We start from the raw sequence: 19,126 nt of genomic DNA on the forward strand, positions 1-19,126 counted from the left end.
TAATGAAAGAAATTCTGGTAGGATCTTGAGTGTCAGTAGTTGACATTTTCTTTAAAACTAATAGAAAAGATAAAAAAGTAGCTCAACTTTGATTTCTGCATTGCAAAAAGACCAGATTTGTACCTGGCGCTGCTAAAACTCTACCTCCATCTCTTTCTCTGTCTTTTAAGAAGCCCTTTTGCTTCTTCAGTGCCACAATATCCTTTGTTGTCCTAGCACAGTTTCCCTCTTGATCAGACACAGTTGTAGGTGGCCTGTGTACACGAGGGTGCCCTTTTCATTTACATGCCCAAAAGGACAAGGTAAGAGCAATACAAAGCACATGTGTGACAGCCAGAAACATGATGATAAAATAAGAATAATCAGAAGCAATCTGATGAATGAGGCTGTAGTTTTCACCTGAGAACTCACAACACTTTGTCAAAGCTAACTACTTAATTCTCACAGCTGCCTAGAGTTTGTAAATATTACAAATATATTTTAGAGGAAGACCTGAGTTCACTGAGCCATACTATATTGTCAGGAGACCCCCAGAGAAGGAGATTCCCCACACAGTCTGTCAGGGTAAGACCTGGCAGCCAGGACCCATCCTACTGCCTCAGCCAGGAGCAGGGTAGCCTGGGTACATCCCTGAAGAAGGGGACAGACCAAGGCCAAGTTGTGGGCCTCTCGGTGTAGATAGGTAGCCCAAGACCTGCAGCGAGGTCCAGGCAGGGCCACAGAATGGTGGGGCTGGAGTTCAGGTCAGACCCACAGCACAGCCTCATCAGAGGCAGCTCTTGGGTCAGCCATTGTGCCCCCACAGGCACCTCTGCCACCTCTTTGCAGTTAGGGGTTGCATCCAGCTTTGCTAGGGCTGGGCTATCCTTGAGTCATAGCAGCCAGATCCCAGAGGCATGTGCTCAGGGCCCTGTCATTCACTGCTGAGCTCCCCTGGGAACTGCTCAAATGTTGTCTACTTTTAAACCAAGAGACACCCACTGAAGGTGAAAATAGAAGTCAGGAAGGAAATAATGTTGTCAGTGCTTTTTAACCACCCTTGTGCTGCACCAAAAGTTACATCAGACAGTTCTGAGAGGCCTCAGAAACAGTCCTCCCTGAACCAGCATCAGGATGGAGAATGTAAACTACACACTCTTCATCATCAACAAGGACTTTGCAGGCTTTTCTTCCTGGCTTCAGCCTGTGTATGAAGAATGTTGAAGAGATGGAAAATTGCCCACGGTTTTGGGTAACGAATACCCAAAGACTACTGCCTTTTAGAGGGCATTGCTTGTGGATACATCGTCTCAGAGCAAAAATCAATGCCAACTGATAGTGAATACAACCTAGCATATGGTGTTCTTTAAATTATATCCAGTTATTTTTAGTTATTTTGCAAGTACATGCTTAAAATGAATGCTGTCAATATTCTCTGTAGAAATAAACTTGAATTTTAAATGTTTTCTTCTCATACATTTATGCTATTACTTGAAAGACTTCTGCAAATATTTGTTCTCTATGTATTTAATGATAAAAATTTTCATAGCCTTATTATGATTAAACAGAAATAAAGTGAAAATTAAAATGTGAAATCATAAAGTAAGTGGGCTACTCTGCAAGTAATGCTTCTTGTTTTATTCTGTTGGCCCATGATGTCAGAGGCAGATGTTGGTGATATGGCAGTAGAAGTTGAACTATCCCGCCAATATTCCATTAACATTTTCTTGCTGTGTGACTGATGGCAGCAGAGGGATATTCTGATGAAATGGTGTCTGACATGGAAATGCGCATGAAGCAAAGGTGTGTTACTAAAATTTTCCATGAGGAAAAAATGGCACCCATTGACATTCATCAATGTTTGCTGAACGTTTATGAAGATCAAACAGCGAGGCTATGGGTATTGCGTTTCAGCAGTGGCAACAGCAATGTGAAAGACAAGCTGTGTTTGATATGGCCGTGTGTTACACCATGAAATGAAGAGTCTCTATCAGCTCATTCATGCAAATGGGTGGATTACAATCAAGGAACTGTGAATGGTGCTGAATATCAGCTTCAGTGCATTGGAAATGATGGTAGCAACATTGGAATACTCCAAAGTTGGTACTGGATGGTTTGCACAGATGCTCTCAGAGGAACAAAAAGAACACTGTGTGCAAGTATGTCAGGACCTAATGAATCAATATGAATTTGTAGGTGACAGTTTTCTGGATCACATCATTACCAGTGACAAGAATTAATGTCATCACTATGAGCCAGAGTTAAATAACAGTCCATGTGAATTACCTGTCAAAGAAAATGGTCAAAATGCAGTGGGTAAAGTTATGTACACTGTTTTTTGGGTAGGAAATGGGTGGTCCTCCTGGGTTTCCTGAAACCTGGGCAAGTTATCCTGCTTCCTGCTACATTGAGACACTGACAAACCTGAAGGCTCAAACTTCCACAGTCAGGACAATGAAGAAGACCACCTTTCTCTTGCAACATGATAACGACAGCAGATTTGATGTCTTCTGACTTTTGTCTGCTCAAGCCGATGAAAAGTGGACTGTGTGGGCTACGTCATCATCACTGCAGCTGTGAAGCAGTAGGTCACCTCCACTAGTGCAGATTTTTACAAGCATGGCATGCAGACTCTTGCTCTTTACTAGCAAAGATGCATAGCTAAAGGTGGTGACTATATTGAAAATGAGTGCCTTACAGCTTGACAATTTGATCTATCAAATAATACTATTGTGCTCTTTGTTGTAGTTTCCATAGAAATAAATAGGAGTCACTACTTTCAGAGAAACCTACATAATTTTATCTTTACTCACTTTCTGTAATGCCATAATCTTATATGTCTTGTAGGTATTACTCTATTCCTGGGCTCTCTCTCTAGTGAAACTACAGACAGAATATGTGTACAACTCTAAAAATAGCTCACTTAGGGGAACGCTCTACTCATAGGCTGCTTAACAAAGCCTGTTTCATATTTGACAACATCAAAACTATGCAGTCTATGAGCTCTAAAATTTTATTTTGTGTTCTGGAAAATGTGTTATGGCTATAGCATTGTGAGGTTTGTGTCTAATTGTAATAACACTGGTCTTGCAAGGTGCTACACAGTCTTCAGTTTGTTCCAGGCACTTCGAACAGACAAATCACCAAACTGAAATATTTATGTCATCCAACCTACAGGGGTTCCACATGAAGCAGAGAATATATCAGGTCAAGTGCTTGCAGCATGGAAAAGACATGTCCACTCTGGATGGTGTTAACTACCTACTACTTTGTTAAGAGGGGTTGGGATTGTGCTCTAGGTTGATCCCTGAAATGGAGATGGTTGTGTCAGATAAAAGCAATATAGTTTTACAGGAAAATATATACGATTTTGAGTAACTATGATAACTACAGGGATCTATACTTCCAGTCATATTTGTATGCATAACAGGTATTTTCATTCACTGAAATTGTCAGTTCACATTTAGTATTTCTGGCATTTACAGCCATAGCACACTTAGAACTTCTGAGGACTCTCACTATCAAACTGATATAATGCACTAACGGGCAAGTCCTGCTTGAACCAACATTGTTGCTTTTTATGATGGTGTAACTGCATCAGTGGAGAAGGAAGAGCCACTGATATAATCTGGACTTCAGCAAAGCCTTTGACATGGCCCCTCATAACATCCTTCTCTCCAAAATGGAAAGATATGGAATTTGGTGGGTGGACAATTCAATGGACAAGGAACCAGTTGTGAGGTCGTACTCAGGGAGTAGTGGTCAATGGCTCAATGTCCAGATGAAGATCAGTGATGAGTGATGTGCCTCATTCCTCTATACTGGGACTAGTACTACTCTTTAACATTTTGTCAATGGTTTACGACCCAATCTTGCATGGCCGGCTGGTTGAGGGAGGTGATTCTGCCCCTCTGCTCTGTGCTGGCAAGACCTTACCCAGAATACTGTGTCCAGATGTAAAGTCTTCAATACAGGAAAGACGTGGACCTGTTAGAGATCATCCAGAGGAGGGCCACAAAAATGATCCAATGGATGGAACTCATCCTCTGTGAGGACAGGCTGAGAGATCTGGGGCATCTATGAGAAGGAAAGGGCAGACTCTTTAGCAATCTTTGTTGTGATAGAACAAAGGGAAATGGTTTCAAACTAAAAAATGAGGGGATTTAGATTGGACATAAGGAAGAAGACTTTTATGATAAAAGTGGTGAGATACTAGCACTGGTCACCCAGAGAGGTGGTGGATGCCCCATCCTTGAAGACATTAAAGGTCAGGCTGACGTGGGCTCTGAGCAACCTAATTTAGCTGTACATGTCCCCATTCGTTGTGGAACAGTTGGACTAGATGATCTTTAAAGGACAGTCCAATTCAAAGGTTCTACAATTCTCTCTTCTATGTGCCAGGACTACTAGGGGCAATTCCAGATGCTTGTGCATCCTACCAAGAACTAAGTCGAGTATTACTGTTCTTATGGCATCTTGGGCAGAAACAAATTTATATTATCTCAGAGCTGAGATTACAGTTTATCAAGAACTTTCACTGGCCCTGTTACACACTAAGGAAAAATCCAGCAAGAGGACAGCAAAGAGTGAAGCTTACAGTAAATTCGGGCTGGGTAGGAAGATATTATGAAAGAAACTTCACAGACTGGAAAGAAATCTGAGAAGGCTTTTTATAGAGCATTGTGATTGTGTTTTTGACAACAGTTAGAGTCATGAGAGAAAACATAAGATCATAAGCACAAAGAAAGATGCTTGTAAGGTTTCTCTTGCATAGAATCTACATGACAGAGTACCATCATTTTTCATTTAATGTAACTTTCATTTCTTTGTGTGCTTTGCCTTTGCAAAAGTCTTTGGTTTATGTAGCAAGGTATTGGGTTGGGGGGGGAGGTGGGCTTATAGGAGTTTTCTCTGTAAGAAAAGTCTGGAAGATGCTGCACTTGCTATCAGTATACTCAGAAATCTTCCTTTATTAATAAGATTCCCTGGTACAAAATTGCTGTTGTCATTGTTCTTTCTTTTTCTATCTTTACGTGGGAAACCTTCTCAGAAAGCCTCACCCTAAGGAAAATGGTTGATTATGATGTTCTTGTCCATAAAAGATGCAGGACAGAAGCACAAAGATGCGTGTAACCCTCATAGGATATATCTTCTCTTTGTCTTTCTCCAAAATGAATTCTACTGCAGTGCTGTCAACTTTAGAATGCATCTAACAGAATGTATATATCTTCATCTAATAGATTAAGTAACAAACAAAAGAAATGGAAAAAAAGCATAAAGACAACTGGCTTTTATTCTGTTCTCTCTTTCATTAGCATTTATTAAGAATTCTGGATTTAAGAAAGTATTTTATACCAATTTTATTTGCACTCCATGGGCTTTGTTATGAAGATATATATTGTAAGCTCTTAATTTCTTATATATGTATTTAATCTTTGATAATGAATCTGTAAGTGTATGCTCTTTGATATGAATGAAACTGACTTCTTGTTAATTGAATGATTGATGGTGGTAGATGAATCCAACTTTACTTTTTCTACAAGGAAAAATGAGGTGCTTTTTTTTTTCCATTTTACCCTCAATAAAATTTCAGACATAAAAGCAAAGTAACAAAATATTATTGTCTTTGTTTGGCAATGATTGCATTTTTCAAATTGTAGTGCCTGTATGTAGTGTCATATATGCTCTTCTGATTTCCTAATTAAAAAACCATCAAGTCCAACAAATTCTTATATTGACATTTTATGAATTTGTTAATTATCAGCAAATAGGGAGGTGAAAGAGTTAGACAGTGAATCAGCTCTTTGGCTACTAAAAATAGAATAACTTTCCATCAGTCCATACTCTCTTGAAATCTGGCACAGATAAATGAGTAGAAAACCAGGAATATTTAAAGTTTATATCTGTGTTCATAATATGTTCAATTTTGAAAGGTCACATCTTCATATAGATCTGCATTTATAAAGATTCAGTGTGCCTGCAATACTTTGGATGAAGAAGGGTGGGTTGACAGGCCTGATGAGATTGGAATGGGTTCAGAAAGGCGGAGCTATACCCTCAAAAATTCACAGGTGAGACATCTAACTCACTGATCTTGATGAGTGAAAAATGAATCTATGATGTATTTGATTTAGCCCACATGGTTTGGGTAGGTCATAGGACACTGCAGAAGCAATGTGTGTGGGATATGTTTATGAACTTCTCTGCACCAGTCACAGCCAGCTCCACATGGCTCAGCCATGGGTGGGAGCAGTTCATTAGGCACTAAAACTTCAACCAGTCCTCTTCTCAAAAATATTTGTGAGAGAATTGAAGCTGCATATCTAGGAAGAGAGAAAAAAGGAAGGATTAGAAAGAACAACGAAGTAGTCAGATGAGGATGTAAGGAGACATGAAAAAGAGATATAAATAGACACAAAAGAATATATTCTTGAAGATAAATATTGTAGGGGAGATGTTAGGTCATGGCTTGAACTGGTAATTGAGCATGTGGTGAAGCAGTGCGGTTAGCCGAGGGAGCACTGCTACCCACATAACCAGAAGGGGTGGTGCCACTCTGGACTCATATAAGAGCTAGCCACAGAAGGGAGAGTTTCTCCTGGACCTAGGCTGTTTCCTGAGTAGGAGTGCTACATATCCAGAAAGTTCCTTCAGCAGCTGTGAGAGTTAAAATCTTATTTCTATATACAGCTGTCAGCCTACTTTAAATACTTTGCCTGATATTGCCAAGAACCTCTCAGAAGTAATTTTCCTTCTTTGAGAGTGGAACAAATGTGAAGAGATTTATTTGGAGAAACAAAATGGAGTTATGTTGAAGGTAGCATTATGAGTAATACGCCAATCTCTTGGGATGAATTACTTGCTGCTGGAGGATGATCCATCTGAAGAGACTGTGGCTTGTAGAGGTCAAGGCACACCTGATGCAAGGGGATTACATCCTGTAGAAGACCTTCTGTGGACGTTCTTGTCCACAACAATCTTCAGGCTAAAGAGGGCTTGGAAAATTTTTTCCCTATGGTGAAAGATGAACTGATTTATCCATAACTATTATTTGAGAGTATTTTGAAGTTCTTAAAAAAACCTTATGAATAAAATGTCTTCTAGTAAAAATATTCAATATTATAGATATACTTCCAAAAAAAGAGGCAGTTGAAATAATCTGAAGTAGTAAAGATGTGGGGGAAGTTATCAATTGGTTTCATAAACCCAATTTTTAGTAAAAAAAAAGAGAAAGGAAAAAAGAAAGCTTTTTGTATTACTTCCTTAGTAATTTTTTTGGCTTACACAAGTGAAGATAAAATTTCCTCAGTGAGTACTTGTAATGAGCAGCTTTTTAATAACTAAAAGAAGATTGTCCTTTTTTAAAGAAGAAAACAATTCAAAGCAAAGAACAGTTTAGAACATCTTTAGAACCTTTAATGAGAAGTAAAGAACAAGAAAAATGGCAGCTGTGGATCAGATGTTCTGTTGTTACACAGATGCTAGGGTTAAGAATACCGTTTTTTTGTTTGTTTGTTGGAGATCTACTGGAGTTTTGAGGTATTACAGGGATCTAATCTCAGTCTCTCTCAATAGTTATATCTTTACAACCAATCCTTTGATTGACATTTATGTTTGACTTTCCTTTTAGATAGATGCTAATAAGTATCGTACAGTTTATTGACAACATCCTTTGTAGACTACTGGACTGAGATTAATAAATGAAGGATTAGTACATTCAGAAATGTGCAGAGATGTGTTTAGTGAACAATGACTATTGCAGTGTTCATGAAGATGTGCTATTGTTAGTATATTTAGGCATTATATGACATAAACAAGAGAAATACTGACAAGAAGGAAGCTCAAAATTTTAATTAAAATTTCTTTTGCTTGACATCAAATAAAAATGAAATATCAAGTCAAGAGTTGTGCAGTGATTTTTTTTTTTTTCTCAAGGAAGAAAAATCTCTTGATCTATTAATTCCATCAGTAATCTTTCAAATTTATATATTCCATGCTCTGAGTTATTGTCTTCAGGACACATTTAATGCTACAAAGCTAGTTTTCTGTGTTTGTTGGATGGTGAAGATTGGGTCAATGCTGGGCAGAACATGGATATTTTTCCTGTAGCTGGAAAAATCATACAGGAAAATGGGAATTTCAGTGTAAAATATAATGTGAAGAGATTGAAAGAAAATCTATATTTCTTTCCATTCTTCTCATTTAAAAATACTGGGATCTGATATTCTGAGGTATCAAATGTGTGCAACTTCATTTGTCTTTTTCAAGTAATAATGAAATATTTTGCAAAACAAATTTTGAAATAAATAGTTCTGCTGATTTGTGGGGAGACTATTAAAGAGAACTGGCTAATTTTGATACAGATAGTTTATTAATTTTGCTTGTCTAGAGGAGTCAGATCTTGGGTAACGTAACTAGTATGGAGCTTGTGTTGTGAAAATATTTCTCCCATAGAATCCCTCAGATAAAATTGTTCTTATTTGCAGCTGCAATTTATATGCAGCATACAAAAACAGAAGTAAAGAAAGACCTATGTAATTTCAAACTGCTACACCATACATGTCGTTATAAAATCATTTTTATAAGTATTTGATACTAAAAGACATCTACAGGTCTTCTTGAAATCTGTAGTTTTCGAGAGCGATAGTAATGATTATGATCAGAAACTGGAGAAGAGCTGTAGACAGCAGCCTCAAAATGCTGCTTGCTTCTCTCATAGGACCACTGTGAATGTAGAATTAGTGAATAATATTTGCAAAACACTTTGAGATCATCACATAAAAGGAACACAGCATTTCAAAGTATTTATTTTCACCAGTAGGGAATATTTGTGACTTTAGTTTCAGTGTCCACATCTTGTAGTCTCCCATATGTTTCCAGTGAACAATTATATCTCCGTAGGTATTTCCTGAAATAATGTTTTAAATGAGTAAGAAAAAATCAAATGAACTTGACTAGTTGTATATATACCAGGCATTTCTATCTGTGACGATGATATTGTAAGGTAACTGTGCTGTCATAAAGAGTAATGGAGAAAAAAGCTGGAGTATAGATTGTTGAGTAATCTTTAGAAACCAATTAAGTAAATTTTGTCAAACTAAAGAACCCTCTCCTATGTGGAGAATTAATAGTTTTATTTCAAATACAAAGTTACAGCGTAGCGTAGGGCCTCTGCAAGCCATCTAGTTCTTGTTGAAATAACCTACTTATAAAATGCCAGGATTGTTTTGTTTCTCTTTCTAGTTTTGTTTCACTAATATTTTATTTTAATCAAAATTTTGCTTGGCTAACATGACAATGTGTGTGTGTTTAATTTCTCCAGCACTGCAGATATAAACTTTCTCCCAGCTAATATCACAAAATGTAACAAGGAGTTAAGTTGGAGTCACAAAGTCTGCAGTTCGTAACTTGACATCCTGTCTTTGCAGAGTCCACTCTGCAGCTGACACAAAGCTCTATTTAATGTGCTGCCAATCACTCCTACTCAAGTACAGTACCGTAAATCTTCGTATACTCTTTCAAAATGATTTTATTTATATCTTTTTCTATTTAATCTGATTTTCTGTCCTCATACAGGAGAGAGGTGTAAATCCAAACAGAGTTGCCAGCATTGGCCCCAACAAAAAAAATTGCCTTTTAGATTGAAAACAATTTATCTCTCATAGAGTTATTGTAGGAAGAAACTGGCTTTCTTAAGTGTAAGAAACAAACTATGAAATCTCCATGTAAGCTTCAAATAATCAGAAATGTACTGTTAAATGTATTTATTTGCTGCAAATTTGAAGGACTGAAGTTCACAGATCATTACTGAGCTGTACTTAATAGAATCAGTAACTGAGGTATATTTGCTTATTCATCTGATAGCTTAGCTAGAACTTTTTATTACTCCATCTCAGTTGACCCTTAATGATGGTTCAGTTTTGCCTGTACCCACATGGATTATTTACTTGATTCAGTTTTCATCAACTCTGGTTCTTCTAATTCCTCCCTCATTATTTTGTGACCCACTCACATACTCTTTAATATAATGTTTTTCTCAGTCTATTGTCTTCAACTGCTCTGTGCCTACAAGCTCTCATCTTTCTTCTCCCTTCTGCTCCTCAGATCTGTATTTACCCTAGATGAAAAACTCTTATCCAATAGAACTGGACCCTTGTGAACAACCTGAGCTGTGATAGAGCCATTTGTCATACCCTTTCATTCCTACTGGTTCCTATACACCCCCTCTAATCTCTCCCTCTTTGCCTCCCATGGTGGCATTTTACAATATGGTACCACACTGCCTCACTAAATGCCTTCTATAATCCCAAACTCTGCAGTATTATATATTTACAAGTTTATCATCTTATCTTGATGGAACTAGCTGATTTTTCTTCTTCTTGCAAGCAGGTCTTTCCTTGCTTTATCGTGAAATCATAGAATGGCTCAGGTTGGAGGGGACCTTAAAGATCATCTAGTTCCAGCCTCCCTGCCATGGATGGGGCTGCCAATCACTAGATCAGGGACATTCGTCCCCAGAGATGGGATAGCCATAGCCTCTGTGGGAAGCCTGTTCCAGTGCCTCATCACCTTCTGAGTAAAAAATTTTCCTCTAATAGCTAACCAAAATCACCTCTCTTTTAGTTTAAAGCTATTCTCTCTTGTTCTGTCACTATCAGACTGTGTAAAAAGTCAGTCCTCCTCCTACTTGTAAGCTACTTTCAAGTACTAGAAAGCCATAATGAGGTCTCCCCAGAGACCTCTCTTCTCCAAGAAGTCCAACTTCTTCAACCTGTCTTCGTAGTAGAGGTGATCCAGCCCTTTCATCGTCTTCATGGTCTCCTCTGGACCTGCTCCAACAGCTCCTCATCCTTTCTGCACTAGGACTTCCAAGTTAGGACACAGAACTCCAGATGCGACCTCACAAGGGTAGAAGAGATAGGATAATCATCTCTCTTTCCATGCTGGTCAATCGTTTTTTGATGCAGCCTGGGATACTGTTGGCTTTCTGGGCTGTGAGAGAACACTGCTGGCTTGTGTGCTCTTACAGCCCAGAAGGCCAACACTATCCCAGGCTCCATCAAAACAGGATTTCACTTTTATCCTGGCTTTCATTTTTCCTTTTTATTGGTCTTCTACTCACTGACTGAATAGTTTTTATCATCTCCTACACATTTTTGAGGGTATGGTTGAGCCTTGTCTTCTGTTTGCTTTTCAGTGGCAGTAATAGTAGGCAAGGACCTCCTCTCTATGACAATGAGGATAGAACAGATAGGTACAGAATAAGAGTTGCTCTTTATGATTCTTCATCCCAGGGATTTGACATCCTGTGAGTGACATCCCAGTGAGGGATGGAAATGAAGTGGAAGCAACAAACACAGGAGTTGATATGGGTGCTAATATTCCTTCTTTTACGAATGTTCTAAACCACAGACTCTAAAACAAAAATCAATTATGCAATAACTTTGGCAAGCAAAACCTGTTTTCTTATGACCAGAATAAATACTGGTTTGCCTCTCTGTTGTCTTCTTCTTAATTACAACCTGCCAGCTCCAGGTCAATCCGTTGGAGGTGAAATGCTACAATTTTTCTTTCTTCTTCAGCCTCAACCTTTTTTTATATCTTTTTTTTTTCTCCCTCAGTCAAAAAGACCTGTGTGTATACTGTAAGAGGAGTGCTCAGAGTCAAAACTTGTCTTCACTTGGACAAGTCTTTTTTAAGATTTTAAAATATTTGTTTGTGCTCTTTACTATGTTAGTCCTCATAATTCCCCACACATAAATAAATAAATAAATAAATAAAATAAACATATCTACATTCTCAACAAAAATCAGTATCTTTTGATTTCTCATGATGATATATTTTGCTAGAATACTTTTGAGGGACTTGCTAATGCATCCATGTTATCTCATTGTTTCCTTATGATATGTCAGCTTTGTGTTTTCACTGATTCTTTTAAAATTCCAGTAGGCCCATAAATTCTCTGGAGCATGAATTGTCTTTCTGTTTTGTGACTGTAAAATGCATAACCATAGTTTGTGGGCAACTAATGTTGCACAGATATGATAATAGTGATGATGAGAGCAGCAAAAGAAGTAACAATATCATCTTAGACCTGGTGATTTCAGAGCTGATTCTAGATGATGCTGCTAATTATGCTGCTGACAGATAGGTACAGAATAAGAGTTGCTAACCACATGTTTAAACGGAAACAGCGCATTTGCAGCTGGAATCTGTACACTAGATGTTTCTGTAACAAGTCAGAATCTGATGAGGATATTTTTGTACATGAGGAAAGAGTGGTGAGATTCCTCAGCAAGTGGTGGTATTGGTGCTGAAGTGATAGACTTTTGATTGGCAGTGAAGATGTCAAGAAATTTTCCATTTCTAGGTGCCTTCATGACATACAGCTAAATGAAACCGCATATGAAGTTATGATGATTAAACACATAATAGACACATTATCTTGCTAGGTGAAAAACAGCAAGATGATAAACAATGCATTGAATTTGATTAGAACAAAAATTGTTTAGGGGCCACCATACCATATAGCATTCCTTCAGTGATATGACTGCACCTGATTAAAGTAGTTTTGATTGGTTGAATGTGGAGTAGGGGACTGCTGGATTATTGTAGTATTCTTGCATGAGATAAAAAGAGATTGTTCATTATTTATTTATTTATTTATTTATTCATTCATTAATAATGTGCTTTAAAATATTATTCTTAAAATATTGTCATTCACAGTGGGAATTCCATGTACTTACTTGTACCCATTAAAAGTTGTATTAGCATTTCATGCGCAAACAAAATAATGTAAAAATTATTTAAAGACTGTCACCACTATTGGTATGTATAAAGAAGTAAAGAAAGTGTAATGTTATCTCAGTTCTATAATGCTCATTTTTTTTCCCCAACAGTCTCTCAACTTTACTAAAAGTATTACTAGAAAGTTTTTTTTTAATAAGAGGATGTGTTTTTAGTGAAATATTGTTACATGGCTTGGTTAAGCAGAGAATCTAGTAAGGTGCCTGAATGCACATTTTTAGCAATAGGTGGTGTTTGGTGGTAGATTACTACTTTCAGATTTTGAAGGTATGTCATAATAAAACTGGCTTAATGGTTATGACTGTGTGTTGTTCATTAGTTGGAATCAAATTTGCTGTTGATGAAGTAAATGCTCAGGCATCTCCATTCTAGGACCAGTTACTTTTGCCTGAACTGCAGTTCACTATATTAATTTGGTGGCACAAGAGCAATGAGTCAGGTTTTCCTTGATCTTGCTATGTACTAGAAAAACAGTATAAAGTTTCATTTTGTATTTGGAAGAAGGCTGAGGGCAAGATCATGATGTAAATAATTAATCTAATCTTTTCTTAGTATGACTTGATGATATTTTGAAGACATTTTAAGAAATGTGATTTGTTTTTCATGTGGCTTGCTTACAGACTGTCTCACAAGCTTTCTCAAGGTGCTGGAGAGAACATATCTTTTGCTCAAATTCCTTATTGCAGAATTTTTCTCTTCTATTGGATTCATACATTACTTGATTATTACCATTACATTTCTATGTCTGTTATCAAATGTGAATGATCATTTTTCTGTTCTTCAGTGTATAGCTTCTAAGGATGTGCAAAAGATTCAATTAACACTGGAGAGTGTTTAATAGTTAATGGAGGGTGGTAGATGAGAAAGTAAAAAGACTTGTCATCTGTAATGAAAGGCACTGCAGTATTCCATTCTTCAGATTAATTGACTTTATTTTTTTGTACGATAATTTCAAAATGCTGCAAGAAAAAGTTGTGTCTAGGATACTGATTTTTTTTTTTTCTTCTTTCTAATACCACTTCTACCTATGCTTTCTGCTAGTAATGTGGGCACATGGAGAGGATATTTTATTGTTACTGGAGAGTAATAATTCATCAATGCCTGTTAAACTGGTTTCCAGGAAAGGGAATAAAATCAAAATACTTGAAGAAAACTAAACTTCATAAATTCCACACACACACACACAAAATTCAGAAAGACCTAGTTCTCAACTTCGTTCTTTGTCATTTTGATGGACTGGATTTCTATTCACCCATTCATTCCCATCTACAGCTAACAAATAATTTTTGGTTCCAAAATCAGCAATGCTGAAGAGCAAGAGCAATTACAGTTGCCTTGAAGAGACTTGCTTCTGTCCATTTAAAGTTGAAATAGATAGTTTCAGAAGCAGACTTACCTAGCCAGATTTAGAGGTCAGCAGTATAAAGGGTTGAAATAATTCTCTTCCAGGTAGCAGAGCAATGTAAGCCAGTCTATAGTTAGATGTGATCTGTAGTAGTATTAATAATTCTATTAGTTCTTTCTCTCCTCTCATTTTTCTGCTCCCTAAACATACAATTATTCAGTGGCAAAATGAGCAGCATTCACAGATGACAGTAGTAAGTTAATTTTTTGTCTTACAAACTTAGTAGTTGTGAACCATTAAAAAAGAAGGGATAGAGTTTCTGTGTTCCAGTGAGATATGAAGTAATTGCTTGCAATGCATCCCCAGTACTGAAATTGAAATTATGACATTTTTTCTGCCGAGGGACTTAGAGAGATTTACCTGGCCCTGTTTTTTTTATTATTATTATTATTTTATTTTTTAAAATGATTATTATCACCATATCAAACTTCTCTCAGTAAACCTTTTTTATTATATAGAATAAAATTAATGCATCATCTTGGGCTTTATGATACACTTCATATAATGTTGCTTATGAAATTACAAATTCAGCAAAGACCTGTTTTGCTCTCTTCATCAGTGTTCTGCAAAATACCATTTTTCAGTTTGATGTGTTTTGGAGATATGTCCAATTATGGTTTATATTGTTATATTTTGATTTTATGCCTTTTACGTTATTTTCATCTGCCTCGTTCTGTATAAAATTATTTTTTAACAGTACAAAGTTGCAAGACGGTAAAAAAAAAAGGAGAATATATGTATATAAAAGCATATAACTTCTTATATCAGATAATAATTTAAACTTCAAATACAGGGGAACAAGCTAGCGTCAAATAAATGTTTAATAGAATTTATTTATTGTTTCACGATGGATTGACAAGCCATTTTTATGTGCTTCAGAAACAGATAGTTGGAAAAGGACCTCAAAAACAGTCCATTTTAACAATTTAAAATGAAAGACTTCTCTTGTCCAGCTCTTCATGTGAACCCAAATTAGCATTCTGTGTTCATCGTGAGCTTGGATAGATTTGAAGCCTTTCATGTCTAAAACCGCATGATCAAGGGCAAAATTTTTTGCTATCACTGGAATCTGGAGGGGGAAACAAGACATGCACACGTGGCTTTATCACTGTGTGTTTTACTGCAGAGACCATGAAAAAAAATTCCCATTGTGTTATATTTAATTAAAGTACACTGCCCCCTTTTGAATTTCTTTTTAACAAAAATAAACCCTTCCTCATTAAAGATGTAGAGACCTATGGTATATAGTCTCTTACCACAATGCTAGCTTAAACTGTACTTTAAACAGCTTACAAATGACAGATTCTATAGAAAATAATTTGATAGCACCATCACTAATTCTATTGAAGAAACCTTGCCTGTCTCTGAAGCATGCCTGAATATTGTCCTTCATGAAATATTATCTCCTGGATTTTCACCAGCAGGCAAAATATGTGGGAATTACAGTGCAACACAATTGCATCTCTTTTTTTAAGTTTCATCCAGTGCTTCTCATTTTTTGGAATTCTTCACTGAAATTTGATATGAAGACAAAAGAATTACGTACTTTATTAAATACCTTAAGCTGATCACCTACTTAAAATTGTATGTATATTTGGACTGATGTTAAGGAAATCTGGTCATGACTGCTTTGAGAGATTAGTTTGAATTTAATGTCTGATGTCCCTACCTAATTAAGGTGAAATAGGAAAACTAAAATTAAAAAAGGTGATAGAATAAACAAAAATGTATTGCAGAAGCGAGAAAAAATGTGGAGAAATCAAATGACAGTGAAGAAGAATATTGTTTATACTACATACACTCTGGAAAGCAACTTCTAAAGTCTGTGTGTAAGTAGCTCTGTGTACAGGCACATATAAAAGAAGTCAGGTCCTTCTATCTTAATATATCCCATAAAAGATTGATCTTTATGGAAAATAAATAAATAATAAAAAACAACCTGAAGCATGCATATGTAAAGAATAGTAAGAAATAGAAAAAATATGTACAGAATGTAAAGAATAAACTTTCACAGGCAACTCAGATTTACATTTGAAGGAAAAATAGAGCAGTAAACTGACATAATTTTGAGAATGAATAATATTTTTCAGACATTTCAGAAGGTACACTTTAGAGAATTCATACTTTACTGCAGAGAAACGATGCTTAAGAATTTTAGCAAAATTTAGGAAGGCTTTCAACAATTTCTGATTTTCCTGCTGGTGTAATTCAAGCACTGAAAAAAATCTAGGCTAAAATTTTGAGTATCTTTTGAGCAAATATTGAAAAGTAATTTCTTACTAGTAAAAAGTCACCTGGATCTTAGCCTTTGATTTTGATCTTTTTTACACTACTTGGCAAGTGATCATGACTGAGTTATGTAGTTATTTTTGCAGAAAGCTAATTATAGCATGAGTACTCAACAGAAGTGGAAAAAACATTGCATTTTGCAGGCAACTAGAACAGAAACTTATTAATAACAACTTTAATCCTCCCAAATGGAAATAGTAGAACTAATTCTGAATACTCAGTGTCATTCAGATTTTAAGTAGCACAATTCATTTTAAAAGAAGAAGAATTTTAAATAAATGGACATGAAGTAAAATATGCACTTATAAAAATACTTTCTATGAATTATTCACCAAGAGAAGGTTCCACAAAGCTTGTTTACAGGGGTCTGAAAGTTTCAAGGCAAATCTGCAGACCCCTCCTAACGCCCTTATAGTGTCAGCATCCACAGGCATTGTGAATTTTCCTCTACCAGACCCTTTGTCTACAGACACGGTTCTATAATTCACGCTTTGAATGAGACATAGGACTTTCATGAATGGTGCTTCATTAATCTTATGTTGAACTTCACAACAATTGTGAACTTTGTAGAGGTCATTTTTTACGATAGCTCTTTTACATTTCCTGGTCTTTTAATCTTTGGAGCTTCATATTTCAGAAAGAACTGTGGGTGGAGAGGGGACCTGCATGGAGTTGCATTGACTTCAGTGATGCTCAGCAGAAGCTCAGAGTCACCATGGGTCTAATTGCAGGTGCTTTGTAAATAGGAATAAATATAGGAGGAATAAATACAGCAGGAAAATTGAGATTTAAAGATTTCCTCCCTCCCTTCCTTTAGTCATAAGTGCAGTACAATAATCCAATAATCTCACATTTTGATAAGGAAAATTCTTAAAAACAAACAAAATGAAGAAAAAAGGGAATTGATGTATTTGGAGTCTTAGGAAGAAAACAAAGTTTGGATAGGCAAAAAATGGTCTTCTGAGAGGGAGATGGATTTATTTTTCCTTGCCACCCTTGCTTTCTTTCTCTTTAGAAATGAATACAACATCCCAGTTTTTCATATTTATATCTGCACAGGTTAATTTCTGTACAGATTTCTCTTATTCATGTATGTTCATTTTTATTGTGATCATTATTTCTAAAAAAGTCTATTGACATTAGAGAAAATGTAGTGTTGCATAAAAGGGCTGTGATATTTCAAGACCTTGCCAAGCATATATAGCAGCTAATGAAATGTTGCTTTTTGGGTGGAATGTCTGAGTGAAGATTCACTAGGAAGAAGAGTATGAGAGTATGAGTAAACATTGCTCATTCTTTTGCATTGTTTAACTCTGTAAAGTGCTGTCTAGGAAAAGGCCAGCTCAAAGACTGAAAATGGTTATACTTGAACTGGAAGCTTAGATGCAAATGTCTTCATGAGACTAATAAGATCCTTCATAAATCTCACTTGCACAAAACAGAAGGAAACTACGAGTGTCCAGGAGCACTCTATGTAGGATGGGATTCAGAGAAATAGATAATGCTTTTGGTTAGAAGAGACCTTTAAAGACCATTTAGATCTAACTTTGCTGCCATGGGCAGGTACACCTTCCACTAGATCAGATAGCCCAAAGCCCCATGATTCACTTCTGCTCCTCAGTTTGCCACTTTCTATCCAGCTCAGGTTGGATATCAGGAAAAGGTTCTTCACCAGAGAGTGGTCAGACACTAGAACTGGCTCCCCAGGGCAGTAATCATGGTACTGAGTCTGCTGGATTTCAAGAAGTTTCTGGACAATGCTCTCAGTCATATGGTATGATTTGAGGTGGTCCTCTGTGGAGCCAGGAGTTGGACTCAATGATCCTTATGTGTCCCATCTAACTTGGGATATTCTGTGATTCACTGAATTCTTAAAAGTCTGACTATATAACATTTTATAAGTGAAAGACAGATGAATATATAGAGGTTAGGTCTGTTAATTTATTATCCTTGTTTCTGGCAGTTCCTTGGTAGCCACAAAGGGAAGATGAAATGGTAGATTTCAGTGTTTACTGACATGCTTCTACCAAGTACAGTGAGACACTTTTTTTTATTACACAGTTTGAACATCTTTTATTTTAGTTAATCCAAGCCAAGACTGTAGTGATGAACCATTCTTGAATGGAAGCTGTATCAGATGAAGACTGACATTTATATATTTTTGTCGTTGGAGTCTTGCCCTCATTTCTCACATTTGATATATACACATGATTTCTTGGCTCGCTGCGTCCATGCCCATCTGTTGCAGTGGCATTTTGCCCAGCTTTCACAAGTTGGTCAGATGGTTCTGTGTGATGTAGATGGTGATAATTCTAGGGTAACTGTCTCCCAAACACTGAAATTCTTCCCTCTGGAAGACAAATTAAAGTATCAGTATTTCAGGGGTCACTGCAGTGCTTACACCATACAGCTTTAATATACTACAGAACAACTGAAAATAGCAGAAAAGGAAACATAAACTTGTTTGGGTACTATGATGTTATGCCCAAAGAACCTTGGAAAAAAGAATCTGTGATCCTAATGAAGACTCTTATTTTCATGTAATGGGAAAAGAATTTCTGCAGACTGTGTTTCTGAACAACACATATATGTTGTTCTACAAGATCTACAACTATCTATAACAATCTACTACTATCATTTATGTCT

Source organism: Meleagris gallopavo, chromosome 3 (genome assembly GCF_000146605.3).
Source record: "Meleagris gallopavo isolate NT-WF06-2002-E0010 breed Aviagen turkey brand Nicholas breeding stock chromosome 3, Turkey_5.1, whole genome shotgun sequence".
Lineage (NCBI taxonomy): Eukaryota > Metazoa > Chordata > Aves > Galliformes > Phasianidae > Meleagris > Meleagris gallopavo.